Consider the following 17,585-nt stretch of genomic DNA (forward strand, 5'->3'; position numbering starts at 1 on the left):
AAAAGGATACTGTTCTCTCATTTTTGTTTGCACTCCATTAACACGGCCACTCATGACAGCAGCACCATCATAGCACTTCGCAATTAATTTCGTCTTGTTCTCTCCCAGTTGCGAGTCTACTTCTGAATAAACAGCTTTGTATATAGATTCAGCATCTAAACCTTCTGGATTGAAAAACCCCCCAAATCTCTCAAAAATTACGCCATTTCTCTCGTATCGAAATTCTAGTACTATTTGTTGTGAAGTGGACACATCAGTGGTTTCATCTACCATTACAGCTAAATAACTTGCTTGTTTTATTTCTTCTGAATTTCTTTCCCTGCAAACACACAACATGCATTCTAATAATTCATTCTGGATCGTCTTTGAATTACCTTTAAACACAGTGGCATTTTCTAAGTGTTCTTTCATTACAATGTCGATCGAGCTTACAAAATTAACGAGGCCCCTGAAGACACAAGGATTTTCAGAAGTTTCACTTTCATCATGCCCTCGTAACGCCAGTTCAAACGCTCCACAAAATTTTACACAATCAGTCAGTCTACCAACAATATATCTGTTGCTGTCCACTTGTTCATTATGTTTTTTAACAGACTCTCTGTAAGCACTGTCTAGCTGTGTACTGATGTTTATTCTACCTAACAATGTAAGTTCAATATTGGCATTTTTGTGAGCAAGAGAGTTTTCATGTTTATTAATTTTCTCGCCCAAATGTACGAGGTCCTTATAACCTGACTTTGTCCACGCGTTAACTTCTGCACTAAAAATCAGGCACGGAAAACAAAACAGAGCATTTGTTTTTACACAGCCGCATAGCCACTTGTGTTTTGTGTAAATATTTTTGTTAAATTTACGTCTGAAAATACGTTTATGTGACTTTGTTTCCGTAGTTATTTCTAAATGAGGCTGATCAGGACCTAAATTTTTAATTGCTAACTTTTCCTCGTAAGTAAGTTTTCTGTTTGCTAAAATTGTTTGTACGGAATTAATTATGGCGATTTTTAAAAATCGCACATGTTTGCTGTACGCGCCAAATAACGCAGTCACATTATCAGATTTAAAGTCTTACAGCAAGCGAAACTTTATAACATACCTCAGAAAAATGTTGTCCTGCGTAAGGCGCAAAAAAATATTTTACAAACGCACACTAATTATTTAAAGATATTTACTCTCGCATTGAACCACACGCAACTACTTATTTCCAATGGACGTAAAAAACTGAAAACAAAAAGTTTGTTTGGTTAGGGGTGATAGTATTGGAGTGGACAGTACTGGCATCTACCGGGCTGATTCATAAGTTATGACTTACTTCTCTGATCGGTGCTGCTGTGCGTGCTCAAATTTGGAACTCCATCAATGAGCGATGAAACGCCAGGACAATCACGAGCACAACAGAGTCGTGCACTCGTCCAGTGTTAAATGTCCCGTAGGAGGTGACGTAATTCCTTCGTGCGCATGCGCAAATGACCGAGGCAGGCATGCAGGCAGCACGTTTTGTGCACAGATCCACTGTGAACACTACAGCGTTGCCGTATCGCCGCAATTGAAAAAATAAAAACAGATGTCCGTGACAGATGCAAACAAAGCGACGAGTGTAACTCTGGAAGCTGCCACTGGTAAAAATTGATAAAAAAGAACTTTTAACTCTACAATATAAAGAAATGTTCTGTAGAAAACTGGATGTGCACGTGCACCTGTGCTCTTTAATATCGGCCGCTACTGCATAGCCCTATACCTCTATTTCAGTCTTTTCAATAAATATATGTTAAAACCTAAATTTTGGGTAAATATGTTTCTACTTTCAAATGTAATGTCGGGCAAGACACTTCATAAAATTTCTTTGTAAACCACATTTACTGTTTTCCCGTCTTGAAATAGAATGTAAAGAATATCTGCATTACTGACCCGCGAGCAAGCCACATACATCTGGCCGTGGGAAAAACAATCAGACCTTAAGTCGACACCAGCTGCCTTAAGGCTCTGACCCTGAGACTTATTTATTGTCATCGCGAAACAAACTGCTATTGGAAACTGTGTGCGCTTGAACCCGAACGTGAAGTTATTCGGGATGATCGGGTTGCGTTGTATGAAAACAGTTTCACCTGAGCCACATCCAGAAAGAATCTCAGCTTCGATTATATTTTGTTGTAGAGCAGTTACTTTAAGTCGGGTTTCATTGCACCATTTTGGGGGAGTAAGGTTCCTCAGAACCATTATTGGAACACCGACTTTGAGAACAATTTTGTGAACAGGAAGACCACTTGCAGTGAGAGAACTCAAAAACTCAACTGGATAATTAGTGGCGTCGTCCTGATTAAGGACGCTGTTAAAATATGTGTAAACCACTTCAGCCCCATTCAATTCGTTTAAAATTTTTTCATTGATTGCAGCAGCTTGGTCATTTCTTGGAGTGAGTATGGCACGTTCACATAACCACGTATGTTCCTGATGTATGTTTGACAGATCCCCGAATACCGAACATATAAGTTCGTCTTCCGAAGATACGACTATGCCAAGTATTTCTGGAAGCGTCACCTGACAGTGTTGCTCAGGAACCTTCTCCAACTTTTAATAGAACACCGGAAAATTCTTGCGCATGAGAATTACCACCCAGCTGTGCTCTCATGTTAATTGTTAATTGCAGTTTTTTATTTGAGGCCAGAGGTAAGAATTCTTCAGTGAAGCTTTGATTTCATCGGCTCTAGTCCCTCGACTTACAACTGGTAGAGTTTGCCGAAAATCTCCAGAAAAGAGTAGTGTGACATTCCCCATTGGCCTTTCATCACGCCTAATGTCCCATAGTGTCCTGTCAACAAACTGCTTTTTAATTCGCCATCGTGCATTCATCCCAAACGATTAGAGAGCAATCTTGCAACACTTTTGCCGTATCACAATTTCTTGTTATCGAACATGTTGGTGATTCATTAGTGTCTAAATCGATTGGAATTTTTAACATAGCATGAGCTGTTTTTGCACCAGGGAGTAAAGTAGCTGCAATTCCTGATGAAGCCACTGCCAGGGCAATCTTACCTTGTCGCCTGATCTCAGCTAGAATTGCTGTTGTCACGAAGGTTTTTCCAATACCACCGGGGGCGTCCAACAAAAATAGCTTCCCTTCATTATGAAGTATGCTTCGTATGACTGTTTGAAATATATCCATTTGTTCTAGATTTAAACGACCACACTGGTCATTTACTGTGTTGGTCAATGCTGCAGTATTGTAGCTAGTCTCAGCAACATATTCGCGATTGAGACGTGGTTGATCGGGTAGAATTTGGGGAACAGGAAGGCCATATACACTTACTGAGTTTCCGCCTATCGAAAACACAATATCTTGAATGGTACAAAGGCAACTATTGATTGCTCTTTCGTCATTCGTATCAATTTACTTGTCTGAATTGTGTTGTAGGAGGCGTATGAAATCTTCAGAAAGATATGTCTTGTATTTTTGCCATAATGCCAAAGGATCTGAAACACCACAGAACACCAACATCACAGCGAACAAATGACGCAAGTGTTTGGGACTATCGCTGACACAGGCCTCTTCAAGAGTTTCGTCCCAATGTTGGTCTCCTTCAAGCAAATTGAGTGCCCTGCAAGCTGCTTGAAATTTTCCATTCTCTTCGCCATTGACTGTTTTCAAAAAGGTGAATGAATTGGGCCCTCGAACAGTATGCAACAACATGCGCAAGTTATAGCATTCGCCATTGTTTGGGTGAACGGTGTACACTCGCCCTAAAGCAGCATCTCTACACACTCCTGGAAATCCCTCCACCAGCTGACCACGTCGTCGACGATTGAAAACACGTCTTCGCTTGTCAAAAGTGTAATAAGATGGTACTTCTTCGTAGGTTAGCGTTTTTGCAAAGTCATCTTCTTGACACAGCTTGAAAAAAGCCAAAAGTGAGGTTTGCCTAGGATGTTCCACATGGTCTCTTTCATTTCCAGGGTCAAAGTATATCCGCTGACCATTTTTCAGATGAACATCCAGATGCATGACCGTGGGATGTCACTTGTATATATAGAATCCTAGTATTCGCCATATGGCTTCAGAGGTACTTATGTAGCGTCTGGTTTGGTACCTGGTAACTTCGTCTCGGTCGGTTCCTTGCAGAGCAAATGCTGCTTGGTCCCTCCCTTTGTTTACATATTTACAAATGTACTTTATTGCCGAAACACTGTTGCAAATTTCCACGTTGATGTGTCCACAAAACGTTTTAGAGAGAAGGGCGAGTAAGGAACAATCCAGCTATTATTGATTGTAATTTGCTGTCGCATACTCTACTTTCTCCAGTGAACCCGCCCTGTTCTGGGGAACGACGTCGATACATGGGATATCCATTTTCACCTGTTAGTGTGTGCTCTGTAAGTGCGAGGGGATACATTTTCGTACAGCGGCCACCTTTCATGCAGGGAGAGCTCCTATTTATGGTACCACAGGGGCCATGCACCATATGTGTTTTTACGATGTGGTAAAGCACTGGGTCCTCTTTGGAATCAGGAAACTCGGAACTTAACAAACTGTCGATATCAATGGGACGTATTTTTTCATGCAACCAGAGTAGGACATGTGCGTGAGAAAGGCCGCGTTTCTGCCATTCGACACTGTAGGCTCAGTATCAAGTGCTTAATGAATCACCCCCTCAGCAGACTCTCGTCTGACTGATAAAGGGATAACATCATCGCCCGTGAGGGCCGCGGGGCCCGAATGCCGCAACTTGGCATCGAACTCCGCGACCCTTTAGGAGTACCAGGTGGCTTCCTGCCGACCCATAACCTCCTGTTTTGCCTACTGTGAATTCGGTTTTGACTTTATGTGAATAACTTTCTAAATAAGCTGCGAAGCTGTGTTCTGTTGCAAATGACCTGGTATAATCTACTTTAATTTCATGTGGTGACTCTACTTTAAACTCGTGTGTTGTCCAGCCCTCCCTTTAAGTTTAAAATTTAAATTCAAAGGGGGGGAATGGGGGTGAATATTAATTTAAGCTGAGCAGTTGGCCTTAGCTGCTCAGTTTGTTTTGATTTTTTTATTTACTTGCTTGAAGAGCGTGTTGATTTATTTATTTGCGTGTGGGCAGAGGCTGGACTGATTTACTGTGTTAGCTAGTGTGTTGTGTGTGTGGCGAGGTTCCTAGACCGTGGGCTGCTGACCCCCTCCCTTTAACGGGAAGAGGGGCTAGGCCGGCGGAGGGGACGAGTCCCCTCTGCCCACGGCTGGCTCGGTGTGTACCTAGCGCGGCTCAGCACCGCAGTTAACATTTCTGCCAACTGCAGCACTGCGCCGCGCGGAGTAGACTGCAGCTCGGTGCGGCCCCAGGCCCTGGGGAGCTGCGGTCTGGTGTGAGCTGGTTCAGCTGCGAGCTGTGCGCCCTTGGTGGCTAGGCCGGCCTCCAGGAGTCGAGTGGCTTCTTCAGGTGTTGCAAAAGCCACTCGGTGAAGGCCGGTGGGGCGCCCTGTTGCCTTGCTGCGTATGCGCCAACACTTGGTCGGTTTGTGGCCGGCCTCGTGCAGTGCAGACTCCACTTCTTCGGTCGGTACCCCAGCCCCTCCGCCGCCCCGCAGGACGACAAAGTGCCAGGGCACTCTCTTCAGTTGCGGAGGCTGCTGGCGATGTTCTGCAGCAGGCTGCAGTCTTGGTTCCCGCGCAGCAGTGGCGGCCGCCTCCCTCTTCTTGGCTGGAGGGGCCGGCGTCACTGGGCGGTCTCGAGGCGTGCGCAGCTGTTGTTGACTTGGTGCTGGTGCTGTGGCTGCAGTGCTGGTACCTTTCTCTGCCGTAAAAACGGCGGTTTAAGTGCCAGAGTGTTTCCACTTGGCTGCGGCGGGCGTCTGACACGAGCTGTGTCGGAGCCCTGCTGGTTTGTCAGTCTGTGTGCTGCAGTCCTGCAGCTCTGGAGTGAGCTCAGGCGTCTGGAATGAGCTGTCGTTGCTGTGGTTGTTCTTGTTTTGCCTTGCTTGCTCCTCGCATTGCACCACATCCCAGTAGATGCCCCATCCTAGGTAATCCGGTGGGTCTGATGCAATGCGGACGACCGCATGTGTTGTACGAATGCGGTACCTTGAGTCCCGCACTCTCTTGAGACGGTCAAGGCAGGCCGAATCACGCAGATTTACCAACGCCTCTGTGGTGCCTGCTGCACTGCGGATCGGCACTACATCTACTTCTGGCTGGTACTCTTCATCGTCGTAGTCCTCCACATATCCAGTGACCAGCTCGCTCAGCTTCCCCGGCTCGATGGCTGGATCCCACTTGATCGTGCAGCAGAAAGCCGGGGAGCCGATGCCAGCGGGCATGTGTTCCTCGTAGATCGTCTCGTAGAAGCCGATAAATCGACCACTCTCTGAGCGCATCGGCGACAAGTCCTTGTCGCAGTCTGCCTCTAGGCTAGGTTCGCACTGCTCGGTGTGCTTGTGGCCGCGGTGGTTTCCCCTCCTCTTTCGGTGCGGGTTTGGCATCTTGCTGCTAGTGAGGAGAGAGCTCGACCGACCAGGCTGACTGCTAGAGTGCGAATGTTCGACACTGTACATGAAACACAATGCTGACCCAAAAACATTTTCTTTGGTGAGTAAATCCACCAATAATTTAAATTCTAAATGGAATACTCTCGCGACCACATCATGACGATCATAAGATGCTTGACCTGTCCAAAGTGCTTGTGTGATTTCAGGCCATTTTGGGTTTGTGGTAAACATGATGAATAGATCTGGGCGGCCATATTTTCGGACATAGCAGAATGCATCTTGCGTACGCTCGTGCATATAACGTGGCCCGCCTGTGAAGCTGGATGGAAGGATCACTAAACGGCCGAGATTCTCTAAGTCAGCATCTTGTTGCAGAGCATCTCGTAAATGCACATATTCTTCAGCGCGCAATTGTTTTTGGTTGGTCCATATGTACACTAAGTGCTCCGTCTCGATTTTGACATACATATCGACAGTAAAATGTCTGAACAATCCCCGAAATCTTTGCAAGTGGACAAAGCTATCGTGTCTTACTTGCAGAAGAAAAGAATAAAACTGTTGACTGATCCTTTTTTATTCAAATTGGGCTCTCTTGTGCTGGGGTTAAATTGAGGTATCCCAAAGTTGTATCCATTTACGCCATGGCAATATATTAATGGGTACTGCAATGTCTCATAAGCCTGGTATGTTTCGCAGATGCGTTGAAGGCGATCGTCTCGAGTGCGCAACACGATATCACGACGTTTATATTCTTGATCTACTAAAATAGCTGCAACCTCATTTGTGACTGGAGCATTGTATCTGCCACGATGTTCAGTGGTGGGTCGGTTGTCTGCGTTAATGACAAATTTTTAATCATTGTTTTTTCCTGGTAGAATAGATTCCAATGCGGATTTAAAACTTTGCACATATGGATTCATTTGATGCAGCATATTTTGAAGAATAGTGATAAGGGGACCATTTAACTGTGGAAAGTTTTGGTTCCTAATATTTGCCTGTTCTTTATAGTCTGACACAAAATAGATCTGAAGAAACTTTGGCTCATTTTCAGGCAGCAGCGAACCTATCAGATGGCAAACCTGACCCTGAATCTTGAAGGTAGGCATGAAATTTCCCTCTGATATTTGTTTTACTCCAAAGTATGTCATTTGAAAGGCACTATTGAATGATCGATTATTTTCTAAAAAGTGTCGTGATTGTGGATGGTCACAATTTAGTAGTGCTTTCAAGATCTCAGGGGGGTTGTTAAAAATTTAGATGTTCACTTTTCCATTAGAGCAACACATCCCACTTGTTTCTTTTTGCCACTTCATAGCTTTACAAAACGGACAGATAACAATCATTCCCCCGATTGAAGCAAAGGTAGCATAGTTAATCATTTCTGTCTAAGTAAATGCACTCTTTTCTTTATCAACGCAAGGAAGGACTTCATGCTCCGTAACTGCTTCTTGGGTATCATCAGAGTCTTCAGATGAAAAGGAAATTCTGTTTAGCGAGTACCGTAATTGATCAACATTCAAGTGGCGCTCACAGTCAGTGCTCAACCTGCATTCTTTTTCTGTGAAAGTCTCGGAGGCGGGAGACAACCTACGGCGCTCACGGTCAACTGTCAGTCGGGATTCGCTTTCTGTAAAGGTTTCCGAAGCGCGAGACAATGTGTGGCGCTCACGGTCAGTGCTCAACCCGCATTCTCTTTCCGTAAAAGTCTCGGAGGCGCGAGACAACCTATGATGCTCACGGTCAATACTCAACCTGCATTCTCTTTCAGTGAAAGTCTCGGAGGCGCGAGACGATGACTGACGTTCCCGCTGAGAGCTTACGCGTTCGTTTATTTCTTCATTAGTTTCTTGAGATCTAATAGTTTTCAATCTTTTTGCTGCTCTAGTATTAGAAGACAGATTAGACCTTTTTCTAGTCATTTTTTTTTTACAAACCTGCAAATCAAATCAAAAAATATGTAAATCCATGTTATCTTTAAAAATATCTATTACATTATTTCCAGAAAAAATTAACAAAACTACAAAGATAAATTCGTAACCATCCCCATTTAGAGCAAGATTCAGAAGGTATATAGTTTATTGGTGAGATATTATTAAAGTTATTCTCAACAAGTACTCGGCAGCTATGCAGATTTCAAGTTTTAAAACAAAAGATAAAACAATTAAACATGTTTTGGTTGTATCGAATTGGAAAATAGATAATGTGTAACATTATTGGTAAATATTAAACAATGAAACTTACTTTACGTACTAATTCCTTTCAGCTATTATTTCTTATCATTGCTGGCAGTTTGAAGAGATAGAAACCAACCCGAAAACTCATACAATAATAAAACACAAACTTGCAACCAAACACAACCTTACATTTTGTAAGAATTACCAGAAAAACACACAACCACAACAAACAAAGATCCTGATATGAATAAAGGAAATAAATTTGTAACGATTCATAGATTGATTTTCAGAGAGAGAGAGAGTGAGAGAGAGACATATTGAATGTCTATAAAACTAACTTTTTTATGAGAGCAGATTTTCATGAAATAAATCATGAAATCTTTCAACCATAAAAGTTGTTTATTTAATCAGCCCCGCGAAACTTATATGTGCAATTTGTGCACGATGTTGTGTTTCCTTGAGTGACAACTTGGAGCGCTTACTGTCAACGATTTATTATTATTATTATTATAATTATTATTTCTGTTGATATTTGAAAATGGCGGTTTTTCATGTTAGGTTAGGTTAAGTTAAAAAGGGTTAACCTTCTTTTCTATTTAAGCGAAATGGAAAAGAATTATTTGGATGGTAGGAAGTGTGCTGCTTTGGGATGTCCATCCACTTCCAGGAATTCGAAATTATTTCGTTTTCCTAGGAATTCGAAAGAGAGGTAACAAAACTAAATATCTCGTGAAACTCATGATTGTATGTTCTTTTTAAGAGGGTATGGAGAATAAGTTCACGCATGTTAAAAGTGAATTAATGTTGATTTTAAACCAACTTCGGGTGAAATATTTCCAAAAAATCTGAAAACTGTTTACGTACGGAAACGTATGAGATTCGAATCTAACTTCACCTAAGTTATGTTTCTGTACTTACCGTCAATGCTTTTTGTCAGAGGGTAACACAATATTTCCAGTACTTCTTTACTTGCCGTACATTTTATTTCCGGCATAAAAATTCTTTGATAATTATGTTTTTTTTATTTGCATTAGAGAGAAAGGTTTGGTTATGTATGGTCAGTTACATTAAGAATGCGGTTGTCTAAGGTTCGATGAAAAGGAAAAATTGGTGGGTTGCATGGAAATTAAAAATTGTCGGGTTGGGTGAAATCTTCTATTTTCTAGCGTAAGCATTATATTTCACCTAACTTAAGCATTTTTCCGTTATGTCTAGCATAAGACAATAGCATTCAAATGTAACCGACACTGACTACCTAATCAAACTCTTCATTTTAAATACATTAATAAACATGCCACTTAGCAATCAACATCACTTTTACATAAAAAAAGTTATTTAATTAATGAAGTACACCTAAATATTGCAATGTCCTTCCACCAGCACATTAAACATTTCTGAGAATTTTTTAAAACTTCTATGCTGAAAGTTTCACTCATAAAATTTTACCCATGTAAATTATGTTTTATGACAAAATTGTAATCATTTAACAATGTATAAATATATTTTTTTAGGTACCAGAAATGGGCTGGCGTTGCAAAGAATCCTAAACTTGCTGTACAAAGTATGACATCTTCGTACCTTTGTGGGAACCACTTTGCAAGAAATCAGTTTCGAGACGAGAACCAGACAACTCTGATTTTTGGAGCAGTACCTGTAACAAAGGACAATTCTGGCTACTTGGATGATGATTTTCTCCCTGCAAATAGTGTCGTCTCGGACTCGTGGACACATTCAACGCCAAGAAACAAGCAAAGTTGTGCTACAAAATTGAAGTGAAAGGTTGGTTAGGTTAGGTCAGCTACATTTTAAATGCTTTGGCATTGTGATAGGAAAACAATATTGGCCAAAAATGGCATTCTTTTTTGGGTTTCAGTCTTAATTTCAAAATGCTATTTTAAAATTTTATTTATTTTTAGAAAAGCCTCATTTGTAATGTTTTAGCAATTCCAAACATATATTATGTTTTGACCAAAGATTAGTGTTGTCTAAAACAAGTACTAAATCCTTACAATTATTTCTGCTGCCACCAGCTGATTAAAATACATGGTTTACGTTAATGATATTATTAGTTACGGTTCTCACAAAGTAATTTAGAGTTGATGGAGGTTTTGCATTTCAAGTCTTATCTTATTTTACTTTATTATTATTTAATATTTTTCACATTATAGTACTATCCCATAAACTTAAGCACTGTTCACAAGGATTGATATTTAATTTTTTGTGTCTCTTATGTGATTATTTAAAGATGCTGAACAGCAATTATAGGTATTGTAAATTATAATTAAAATATTTCAGTAGTGCATATGTACGTGATAACTCAGAAGTCATAATCACAATGTAGTGTTAATTTAATTTTACTAGGCGTATGAAAACTTAATACTTTGAAAAAATTTACAGTAGATGTGAATTGTACAAATTGAATACCTATGTAACATCCCACAATATTAGAGTGAAACACTTATTAATCCTATGTTGCAAGCAACTCTCATTTTTGTATCTGCTTTTTTAGTATTTTAGAACATGAGAATCATAATTCTATGTTTTGTGTGTGAAATAGGTTAGGAAAGATTCACGTTTTAAATTGTTTTTAAATGTTTTAGCATTAAAAATCTATTTGTAAAGCAGGGGTTATATTAGTGATTAGAAGCTATCACACCATACATTTGCCATTGCTTCAAATGATATATGTGTGTGTGAGAAAAAACATGTTTTTTATAATAATTTAGTAATAACAGGATGGTGGATACTTTAGACTTTAGAGCAATAAATGAAATAACCATATACTAGTGCTTTTGAAGCAGCTATTTTGATTTAGTAATACTTATTCAAAATGTTATTTGAATGCAAATAATTTGCATACCCTTGTATTTAGGCTGTTTTTGTTATGTTTATGCACATTGTATTTTTATTTTTTTCAGAATACCTACATTTATATTTTTACTATATCATGTAAACCAGGATGAGTAACAAGGTATTTCAGCACTGTCACTGATGGGATTATTATATTATTAGCTGATGTCAGGGTCTGCACTAAATGATTCTTCCAAATGCAGCCAATAAGCGCACATGATAAATAAACTTACAGTATCCGATATAACCACAAACACAGATGGCCATAAAGTATCTAGTCATTATTTTTGAAAACCTTATTGTGGTGGGACAGAACAAATGCCTGTCTTTACAAGTTGTTCTTACTTTAGTTATCATCCTTGATACCACTATTTTAATTTGAATTAAAACAATGTTTGAATAAAACTATACATTCTTTTTTTCTATTACCATCAGAATTCAGGATGCACCTGCAGGCACTCAGTTTTTTATTTTGGTTTTGTTTGAGGAATTAACTCAGAACCAATTTATATATACATATATTTTTTAATGTATACTTGTAAGAACCATGTATTATATCACTTGCTATATATCATTATACCATTCTTGTTGAATAAGTCATGCCTAGGAAAACTAACTCTATATCTGTTATGAGAGTGTATAACATACCTGTTTAGGGAGTGTTTAGCAATATACACTCAGCAATGCTACTTCCCTGTAAATTTAGTGGGTAATTTTCTATAGTAGGTGCTCAACCAAGGAAAAATATTGAAAATTCTGAAAATGGTGTTTTTGTTAACAACTAATGTTCCTTAAGATATTCCGAATCAGGTATTCTCAAATTTTAAATAGGATACTCAAGAAAGTAATAGTGGAGACTGGAGAGAATAATGAAGTCCGAGTAAATTGTGGTGTTAAACATGCACAAATGTTTCTTTTGTATTTTCTTTCCTTTAGCAAATTATAAAGCTGTAAATAAATAAAGATTCAAAACATGTGTTTTTTATTCAATTTAAGTTGTAATAAAAATTGAACGAATAATTGTTCTTATATTTTTAATTTGTCCAATTTTGAAGATGCAATACATTGACAACATATTCCTGTGATTCATCTGTTTGCCTAGCATAGAAACAACAGACTTGATACTGGTATATTTTTATCAGTGCTTTCATTTTGAAAAATAGTTTTCCATTTGCCTTTACCTAGTTATAACCCAGTAATACAAATTTGTTTTTCAACAACAATTAATGTAAAGCTTTAATTCAAAATCTTAAATTTTTATATGAGGTAAGCTAATAGTAGGTGGCAATTTTTTTATTTGATATTTTTTTCATTTGGTTTATTTACTGTAATTAAAAAGAGTATATATTATAAATTTAGAAATTTAATTAAATGTATGTGTGTATACGTATTTTTATATCCCACACAGACTATGTTACAAAGCAAAACTTTTAGAGGAAATAAAACTAACAATTTTACTTTTAGAGTTGAATATTCATATAAATAACTTTACAAATAGTTCTACTTGTATAATTGCTTGTTTAGTTTCCTTTGTAAAAGATATTCATCTGTCAAAGTAAATATGTTAGTTGAAATATTTCCATAAAAAAAAATATTTTAAATAATCACACTTATGTCCACATTCAAATTTCCCGCCGCCGGTTTTTTTTGTTAGTTCCGCGAGTGACAACTTGGAGCGCTAGGGTAGAACTAGTAGCATTATAAATAGCATTGAGTTTCCCATCTTTCCGTAGGTGGATAATCTTTGATTTAATTAAGCGGACGGGTTCGCCCCAAGGAGAAAATTGACGCGGCGAGACCTCGTGGACATAGAGAAATGACACACACTCACTATTTATCTGACTATGAAACATGATTTTTTTCTGCAATTTAAATTGTAATATTATACCAAAAGGGTATTGAAAATTGAAACAAATATGGTGACACTACAAACTGTCAGGATCTTTATTTTTTTCTTACTCTCTACTTAGTTCCTTACAATAGCAAAACTTTATGGCTTCTTATAATGATTATATTGTACATGTCATAAAATTAAGATTTCTTTTTTTTCCTTGAGCCGATTTTGATGAAATAAAGCTTATATTTCTTTCTCTGCTACGCTCAAGTTAACTTGAAAACCCCATTAAAATTCGTGTAGTAGTTTTGTAGAACACCGCGTACAAACAGACAGACAGAAAAAAAAACTACTGTTTTATTATAGTAATATAGATAGATTTCCTCAATTCTAGCCGAACTCTCTCAGTATCAAGAATTGTGTTACGATGCTTGAGTGTAAAAGTCAAGATAAGGTGTTTCAAAGGAACGTTAAATAATAATATCGTAACTTTAGACCTTGGAATAAAGTGTAATCAAAATCCAAATGTACTGTCTATATTCATGTGTAGTGCGTGTTATGGTGGTGACAATACACTTTAACATATATAAAACAACACGTAACATGAAGATTACCTTAAGGGCGCGATTGAACAGAATTTTCAATTTGGCACCATTTATAGCTGTAATTTCTGGCGTTAAAATATGATTACTGGAAAAGGTATTCATGTATATAGATTAATAAAGGTTATTTTAAAAAGTATAATAGGAGTTCCAATGGTTAATATTTTTTTCAATGTGAAAAAATTGCCATAATTTATAATGCAAGATATGTGCTGTAATACATGAGAATTTCACAGAAAACTTTTAAAATAACAAATGAAACTATAAAAAAAATTATATTATAAGAATAATCACTTTTTCGTGCGGAATTAGCTCCAAAACATTGAATGGAATATTATATTAAAGTTTTAAAATAATTTATTTCTCTGTAGTAGCATTTAATCAACATTTGAAAACTACATTTTTTGATCGAAAAACACATTATACTTAACATCGTTGAAAGAGGAAATTCCGTAGATTTTGAATTGGTACTTGCGGTTTACGTAGCCCGTATAGATTTTGAATGGCATGTGAAATACTTGTGCACCGCGCGCGGCAGCGTTCGGGTGTACTTCGAAACGCGCCGAAAGAATGCGCCACGACTAGCAAACCGCTAAGGCCGCGCTCAGTGTTGCCAAGTCCAATTTTGTGTCTTCGCAGAGAGGAACGGGTTTTTTGAGATCTGTTGCCGTATTGCTTTGCAGTAAATGTGATATTAAGCACAATTTTAATTCTGCAGTTATTATTATAACATATATATTTAAATAACGTATTTTGAATAGAGTTACCTTGTGAGGGAGACTAAACAAGCTTTGCAAATTTAGTCTCTGATTGATTTAATTAATAATGTAAAAATTAGTTCATTTTCACGAGAATATCACCGGTTGAAGAAATCAAAGAAAGCTGTCGCAAGAGAATTGTACTTTCGGAATAAGAAAATTTAAAAATCAAATGACGAAAACACTCAAGATGTTGAGCAATCGCCGCTTGCATCGCTGTTATAAACAGTTTTGTTAGTTATGCGTATTGTTACGCTAACGTAGAATTAGGTAACATAGTGTTTGTTTTATGTTTTTCACGTAAGTTAATTGCAGTTGCTCAAAATATTCAAAGTGTTTTCGCGATCAACACATTTAAAGAAAAAAAAAACACCAGTGAAGGATATAATTGAGACCTTTGTTTCTTGTTTGTAAATTTTATTTAATCCAGAATTCTAACTTCACCAAACTAATAATAGTTGCAGAACTGTATAAATGTGAACACTTGAATGGCAGCGGCCAGTGTGGGCTAGGCGCCGGCCTGCGGTGCACGAGGACCCGGGCTCGGATCCCGGCTCGGGCAGAGCTGTTGTGGTGTTTGTTCTTCACGCCATACTGCGGAAGGCAATAGCGAAACCATCGCAGAAACATGTCACGTAGAGAACCTTGGAGGGCAGTGGTTCTCTCCCCGACGCCCCTCGGGTCGATACCTGCCTTCGTGGCGGATCACGCTTTCAATAAGTAATAGTATGGTAATATCATTTACCGAAGGGAGAGGGGTCAAGGCCATAATAGGGAGTTAGTTTTAACTGGTTCAAAGTATTCAAATAATTCCTAACTGAACACTTTGAAAAAAAAATATGTACTGTCCTACCATACACAAATTTATGTAAAGATTTTGCAAACTGATGTATCCTTTGACTACAAACGCTTATTTTACTTATTTTTTGCTTATTTGAGCACCTAAAAGTTGCAAAATACGAAGAAACTGCGATAAGTTACTGATTTTAAAAAATTTTTAGTGCAATATTATATTGTTACGGCCGCGACGAGCTGCAGTTGTGCGTGTTTCTGTGTCGTTTCGGCCCGCCTGTTCCTTCCCCTCGCCAAAGTAATTTTCTCCTGCGACATCCTACACTTTGGCGGTGCGCACTATCTTATGTCTGCCTCGCGTGATATCTCACCCTTTGTTATACATAAGTATGATATATACATAATTCTATATTGTTTGGTTTTAATTTTATAAAACACTTCCGTGCTTCACCACATGTAGCACGTACATGGCATTTCAATTTCTCCCCTCACGATAACAGCAACAGTCAATCTTTTTATAATTGAGTGTGTGTGTATATATATACACACATAGTAATTTATTGATTGTAAGTCGGAAGGGACCAGCAGCTATATTTAAGATGTGTGATGAATGGGGCAAACATGGAATACTTGAACGAAAGGGAGAAAAAAATTATGTTCCTTGCGAAAACCAGCCGACCAACAACTTTGTTAGGACAATTGAAAAAAAAAATTGTTTACCCGACCCGGAATCAAACCCGTATCACCTTCACATCTATTATAGTAGTAGCTAGTGTTTTAAATGATTTACGATTTTCGTTGAGGCAATTCTACAGGAAATGTTGTGCTTAAAATATAAAAATTAGTAATAAAATGTTTTGAAGGTTACTGTAATTGAAACTAAGGTAATGTTTTCATGACTAAAATGAAAGTAATCACACTAATATAATACTGGCTTCAGTTTCTAAAATTAGTCTTAAACTACCACTTGCTAAGCGTCCAATTTTCGGATGTGACATAACGTGACGTTCAGTGTCGGGGATGTAAACCTCTTTTTAAACATGAAATCCCCACTTTTATACAGCCAGCAAAATCTAAATATTTTACAGTTATTAAACAAACTCTATGTACTGTATTTCTTTAATTATTTTTGTACTGCTTAACATTGTAATAAAATGCTTGTAACTTACATTCTTTATACTAATAATTCTAATTATAACTGCTATATTACTAGTGTTTTATATTTTAGTATGTAGTCACACTCAAGTTTTTGTATAATTAATTAGTGATATGTCATGTACTGCGAAGAGTTTTGTCACACCACCAAAATGTTACTTTGCAAAATTGCAACTTTGATATGTTTGAATTGGGTTGGCATAAAAGGAGACTTTTTAACAATGGTAACAGTTTCAATTTATATTCTTCTATAATTTTATACAGTAATTTTATCCCATCAAAATCGCCCTTCTTTTCACAGCGATCATTTCATGAATCATGTATGATAGTGTAAATATTATATATATATGACTTCGTCCGACCGACGACCATCCCTAAGCCCGACCTGCAACCGCCAGTATACTCTCCCGCTAACGGAACGCACCCCTGGCCGTGGCCCACCCGAGTCGAGCGAGCCACCGAGCCGAACGGCCAAACCAGACATTATTATTATAAAGCACACTAAATCCGAGTGGACTAGAGACGAACCACACCCATTCCCCTTCAAACAATTAATTACGAATTTTGCGACCTTAAAGTCTCTTCCAGACGCAGTCATTTAGTTTTTAACGTAACGAGGTCAAGCTTGGCGCGGCAGGGGCCGACGCGCCACCGGACGCCATGCCAGTTCCGCAGTTCAACTCGACTCGCGGACAGGGACGGACCTACGTCCCACGGAGAGAACACATCCATTGTCTTCATCGCAAGTAACGTCCGGTAAATATAGTCATTTAGCATAAACCAAACCTTTTTCTATTCACCTCTCCGTGCGTGCCCGGTCCGTTTTTTACGGTTCAGGACCTAATCCGACCGCGTAAACGTAAAGACGTCCCGCACCACACCTGGTGCGCAGGGTCGCTCTTCAGCATACGGCACGGGCCGTCTCCCGCAAACCACAGAACTTTTCTTAAGGCCACGC

Source organism: Bacillus rossius, chromosome 1, assembly GCF_032445375.1.
Source record: "Bacillus rossius redtenbacheri isolate Brsri chromosome 1, Brsri_v3, whole genome shotgun sequence".
NCBI classification, from domain to species: domain Eukaryota; kingdom Metazoa; phylum Arthropoda; class Insecta; order Phasmatodea; family Bacillidae; genus Bacillus; species Bacillus rossius.